Here is a 6291-nt window from a genome sequence, read left to right on the forward strand (position 1 = left end):
TGCTTGAGTTTCCTTGATCATCAGATTAGTTTATTAGCGTTTACGACAAGGTGCAATGAAATTCCTTGCTCACAGGAAGCTCAAAGAATAAACAGCAGATATACAGTAATGTTAAACGCAACAATAAATATGACGTGTGCAAAAGAACAGAATGGTGCAAAATTGCTGCACGGGAATCTGAATAATGCGAAAAAGTATTAGTAAAGGAATGAACGAATGGGGTAGAGATAAGAGAGTATCATAAGGTAGACAAAAGTGCTGGAGAAACTCAGCGGGTGCAGCAGCATCTATGGAGAAGGGTTTCGTCCCGAAACGTCGCCTATTTCCTTCGCTCCATAGATGCTGCTGCACCTGCTGAGTTTCTCCAGCACTTTTGTCTACCTTCGATTTTCCAGCATCTGCAGTTCCTTCTTAAACAGAGAGTATCATAAGACCATAATACGATACAATACGATAGAACTTTATTCATACTAGGAGGGAAGTTGGTCTGCCAACAGTCATAAAACACAACGACATACCATAAGACATACTGTGGGAGCAGAATAAGGCCATTTGGCCCGTAGAGTCTACTCCGCCATTCAATTTTCCCTCTAAACCCCATTCTTCTGCCTTCTCCCCATAACCTTTGACACCCGTACTAGTCACAAACCTATTAATCTCTGCTTTAATAACACCCGATATCTTAGTCTCCACCGCCATCAGTGGCAATGAAGTCCAGAGTTTCACCACCCCCTCGCTAAAGAAATTCCATGTGGCTGCACCTCTGGGAATGAGGTGTGAGGAGTGATCTAACCAAGGGGAAGATGCTGTTCTTCAGTTTGGATGTCACTTTACATTGACAGATTCAGACATAAAGTGCTGGAGTATCTCGGCGTGTCAGGGAGAATCTCTGGAGAACATCGATAGGAATGTCTGGAGAATCTCTGGAGAACAGAAGGCAGAGAGAGAAATGGAAAAGGGGAATGGCCAGAGTGAGAGACATCTTTGACGATACGTCCAGCCTTCCCGATGCAACGCACCATGAAGATGGGCTGGAAAGAAGAAAGCGTCGAGCTTGTGATGGACACAAAATGCTGGAGTAACTCAACGGGACAGGCAGCATCTCTGGAGAGAAGGAATGGGTGACGTTTCAGGTCGAGACCCTTCTTTAGACTGAGAGTCAGGGGAGCGGGAAACTAGTGATATGGAAACATAGAAACATAGAAAAGTAGGTGCAGGAGTAGGCCATTCGGCCATTCGAGCCTGCACCGCCATTCAATATGATCATGGCTGATCATCCAACTCAGTATCCCGTACCTGCCTTCTCTCCATACCCCCTGATCCCTTTAGCCACAAGGGCCACATCTAACTCCCTCTTAAATATAGCCAAATGAACTGGCCTCAACTACCTTCTGTGGCAGAGAGTTCCAGAGATTCACCACTCTCTGTGTGAAAAATGTTTTTCTCATCTCGGTCCTAAAGGATTTTCCCTCTATCCTTAAACTGTGACCCCTTGTCCTGGACTTCCCCAACATCGGGAACAATCTTCTTGCATCGAGCCTGTCCAACCCCTTAAGAATTTTGTAAGTTTCTATAAGAACCCCCCTCAATCTCCTAAATTCTAGCGAGTACAAGCCGAGTCTATCCAGGGTACAAAGAACATGTAAGGTGTGAAAAGGACAGATCAAAGCAGACGATGTTCAAGGAAATGTAAATGTATGTGTGTACGTACGCACACAAACACATGGCCACAATTATACATTACAAAATCTAATGTACAGATGCACTGTTCTAATGATTTCATTTCGCATCGTCACAACCTCTGACCACATTATTATATCAACAAGCACAAACATTCCTGAACAAACTAATTACTTTGAAGTTAGACAAAAACATACTAGGGACAATTTACATTTATACCAAGCCAATTAACTTACAAAACTGTACGTCTTTGGAGCGTGGGAGGAAACTGGAGCACCCGGACAAAACCCACGCGGTCACCGGGAGAATGTACAAATCCTTACATAGAAACATAGAAAATAGGTGCAGGAGGAGGCCATTCGGCCCTTCAAGCCAGCCATTCATAAATTCACAACTCTCTGGATGAAAAAGATTTTTCTCACCTCAGTCTTAAATGACCTCTATCTAATTCTATCTAACTCTCTCTTAAATCCATCCAGTGATTTGGCCTCCACTGCCCTCTGTGGAACAGAATTCCATAAATTCACAACTCTCTGGGTGAAAAAGTTTTTTCTCACCTCAGTCTTAAATGACCTCCCCTTTATTCTAAGACAGTGGCCCCTGGTTCTGGACTCGCCCAACATTTTTCCTGCATCTAGCTTGTCCAGTCCTTTTATAATTTTATATGTTTCTATAAGATACCCCCTCATCCTTCTAAACTCCAGTGAATACAAGCCTAGTTTTTTCAATCTTTCCTCATATGACAGTCCCGCCATCCCAGGGATCAATCTCGTGAACCTACGCTGCACTGCCTCAATCACAAGGATGTCCTTCCTCAAATTAGGAGACCAAAACTGTACACAATACTCCAGATGTGGTCTCACCAGAGCCCTATACAGCTGCAGAAGAACCTCTTTACTCCTATACTGAAATCCTCTTGTTATGAACACTTACAGCACTCGTTGTCAGGTTCGAACCCGGGTCTCTGGCGCTGTAAGGCAGCAACTCTACCGCTGCGCCACCATACCGGACATGATGTCAGTGATCTTTTCTCCTTGCACATGATCCATATACTCTACAGTATATTGTTTAAGAAGGAACTGCAGATGCTGGAAAATCAAAGGTACACAAAAATGCTGGAGAAACTCAGCGGGTGCAGCAGCATCTATGGAGCGAAGGAAATAGGCAACGTTTTTGTGTACGCTACAGTATAGTCTTACACGTGATCCACATATCCTACAGTATATTCCCTGAATGTCTGAAAGTCTCTTAAATGCCGATATTGTATGTGCCTCCATTACTTCCCTTATCAGTGTGTTCCAGGGGCAGCAAAAAGCAGGTAAGTTATTGCAAAACCATGTCAGACAATTAGTTCCTTTAGCAACAGAATGAAGACAGGTGACCCAGTCAAGCTTCCAATACCGAAGATGACGCAAAATACTGGGGTAACTCCGCGGGGCAGGCAGTAAATCTGGAGAGAAGAAATAGCTGACGTCTCGGGTCAGAACTCTGCCGATACCCAAATTTTCACCCTGCAATTCTGACTACCTCTTTGCAAAATGTTCCAGTACATCCTGACGTGTGCAGTGTGCAATACAGTACGAGGCTTCTCAAGGATACCGACGGTCTGGGCCAACGTTGGTCAAATGCCTCGCACGCGCAGCACAAGATGACATGGGCTTTCTGTAAGTTTTTCGAAACTTAGCGAAATAAGTGACATTTCAATGAATATTCACACCAGTTAACCCGTTTGAATCCCCCTCGTTCAGCACGCTGGCCCGAGGCCCATTTATAACCGCGGCCAATTTTGCGCACTTTTAAGAGCATTGAGAAATGGAGCAGCAATACGTTGTTGAATTAAACACAAAGGCAGGAATAAAGATTGACAGGGAAGTTAACCCTTTCCATTCCCATGGTCCGCTGCACTTTATTGCTTTGTGTCGCACCTCCCCTGGGTATTTTTTGTCCAGGAAGCCTTTGAAATTAAATTGAAATAAGATGTCCATCTGTTAGTTGAATAACAGTCAAGATCTGAGTTCTTTAAATCCTTATTATTCACAGATTATCCTTTCAGCCTCTCAGAATAATAAATGAAGAGTCCACGCCTGGATTACTGACAGACCATTGCATCCCTAAGAGCTATCGAGTAGGATCAGAGCCTCCGGGTGAAGGTGTCAATCCAAGCTGACCCTTGGAGTTCAAGTGAGTTTATTGTCATGTGTCCCTGTATAGGACAATGAAATTCTTGCTTTGCTTAAGCACACAGAAAATAGTAGGCATTTACTACAAAACAGATAAATGTGTCCATATACCATGATATAAATATATACACACATGAATAAATAAACTGGTAAAGTGCAAATAACTGAAAGTGGTTATTAATAATCAGAGTTTTGTCCGAGCCAGGTTTAATAGCCCGATGGCTGTGGGGAAGTAGCTATTCCTGAACCTGGTTGTTGCAGTCTTCAGGCTCCTGTACCTTCTACCTGAAGGTAGCAGGGAGATGAGTGTGTGGCCAGGATGGTGTGGGTCTTTGATGATACTGCCAGCCTTTTTGAGGCAGCGACTGCGATAAATCCCCTCGAAGGAAGGAAGGTCAGAGCCGATGATGGATTGGGCAGTGTTTACTACTTTTTGTAGTCTTTTCCTCTCCAGGGCGCTCAAATTGCCGAACCAAGCCACGGTGCAACCGGTCAACATGCTCTCGACTGTGCACCTGTAGAAGTTAGAGAGAGTCTTCCTTGACAAACCGACTCTCCGTTAGTGAGGTGTCTTTATAAGTAGACAGATATTCACCACCCATCCTTAGACCCCCGTCCCACCAGCTCATCACCCGCCTTCTCTGCCGACCCTTTCCACCCCTCCAAGTTACTCTTTAAGTCGAAAAAATTGGGTAAATGTGGGAGAAAGGAGTTTAAATAAAATAACCAGGGTGGAGGGGTGGGAGGGGTTGGGGGGGAGGGGTTGGGGGGGAGGGGTGTGGGGGGGGGAATAATTAAATCCTTGTGCATTGAGACTTGGTGGTGAACGACTTCAAACACAGCCCTGAATAACCAAGGAACAGAAATAAAAGCAGAAATGCACTCCATTAGTTACACACTGAGCTTTGTCAGTGTCAGTGTTAAATGGGTTCTTTAAAGGGAAAAATGAGGGAGTAACAAACCTGCCAAAAAGTGCATTTGGCTGAACTAACTCTGAATAAATTGAGGTCTATTCATCCGTATTGTGTCACAGCCTCTGCCCTGACAACAACAAAGGCATTGGTTATATATTTACAACACTCGGAACAATTTGATCTGACCAATTAAATTAATACCATAACATGAACCCAGACAACAACAATATCAGCACCAAATGAGCAGCGCTGGAAGGCTTGGCATACCCAGAATGGTCTGACGTGATCTACCCAATCCTCTCGCAGAGCTTGAGTCGACTACAGAGGCACCCAAACCCCTGCACGTCTCTGCACGATCTCTCCTGGACCCAGGTACATTGACGCAGTTGTACATCAATGCCCCTGATTGAGGAAGTTTCGATCTGTTGACCAACACTCTCGTGAACTTCTACAGTGCAGAGAATACTGACTGGTTGCATCATGGCCTGACTCAGCAATCACGCATTGTCTTTGCACTGCCTGGTTAGCACAGGTAGCAACGAAAGCTTTTCACTGTACCTCGCTCGGCACACCTGATAATAAACTAAACTGAACTTGAAGGCCCAAGAATGAAGGAGATTACAGAGAGTGGTAGACACTATGCCCAGTCCATCACAGGTACTGATGTCCCCTCCATCAAAGGGATTTACAGGAAGCGATCCCTCAATAAGACAGCCAATATCATCAAATACCCAGCTTGTCCATACTCTCATTTCATTCCTACTATCAGGAAGAAGGTACAGGAGCCTGAAAATCATGACCACCAGGTTCAGGAATAGCTTCTTCCTAGCAACCATCAGGCTCTTGAACACTACACAACACTAATCTCAGCAAAGGTAGACAAAAGTGCTGGAGAAACTCAGCGGGTGCAGCAGCATCTATGGAGCGAAGAAAATAGGCAACGTTTCGGGCCGAAACCCTTCTTTAGACACTTTTTCAGCACTTTTGTCTACCTTCGATTTTCCAGCATCTGCAGTTCCTTCTTAAACACTAATCTCAGCAACTATGATCCTCAACGAGTTATGGCTTTGTTAGCGTAAGGACTTTGGTTTTCACACTATAATGGTTACCTATTATTACATTTATTATTAAATTGTGTTATTGATTATTATATATTTATCTGTGAATGATTGTGTTGATGGACCTGTTAAGCTGCAGCAGATAAGAATGTCATTGAACAGTTGTTAGTGCATGCGGCAATTAAAAACTCTTCACCCCTCTCTGCCTGAGAGCCAAGTCAATGGATATTTTTAAGGCAGAGATTGATAGATTCTTGATTAGTACGGGTGTCAGGGGTTATGGGGAGAAGGCAGGAGAATGGGGTTAGGTGGGAGAGATAGATCAGCCATGATTGAATGGCGGAGGAGACTTGATGGGCCAACCGGCTGAATTCTGCTCCTATCACATGAATTTATCAATTTATGAACTTAATTCCACCAATGCTAGCAGATTTTCCCCCATCCCTATCATTCTGGTGA

The 6291-nt window shown here is 44.2% G+C and overlaps 1 long non-coding RNA gene across 1 annotated transcript; it reads left to right on the forward strand.

The window, feature by feature from the left end:
• The first annotated feature begins 586 nt into the window (after nucleotides 1-586).
• On the forward strand, nucleotides 587-5709 carry LOC116990426. Its single transcript, XR_004416544.1, has 3 exons — nucleotides 587-712; nucleotides 1405-1428; nucleotides 5700-5709. It is a non-coding gene; the product is annotated as an uncharacterized LOC116990426 (long non-coding RNA).
• The last annotated feature ends 582 nt before the right edge of the window (nucleotides 5710-6291 follow it).

This window comes from Amblyraja radiata, chromosome 31, assembly GCF_010909765.2.
Source record: "Amblyraja radiata isolate CabotCenter1 chromosome 31, sAmbRad1.1.pri, whole genome shotgun sequence".
Lineage (NCBI taxonomy): Eukaryota > Metazoa > Chordata > Chondrichthyes > Rajiformes > Rajidae > Amblyraja > Amblyraja radiata.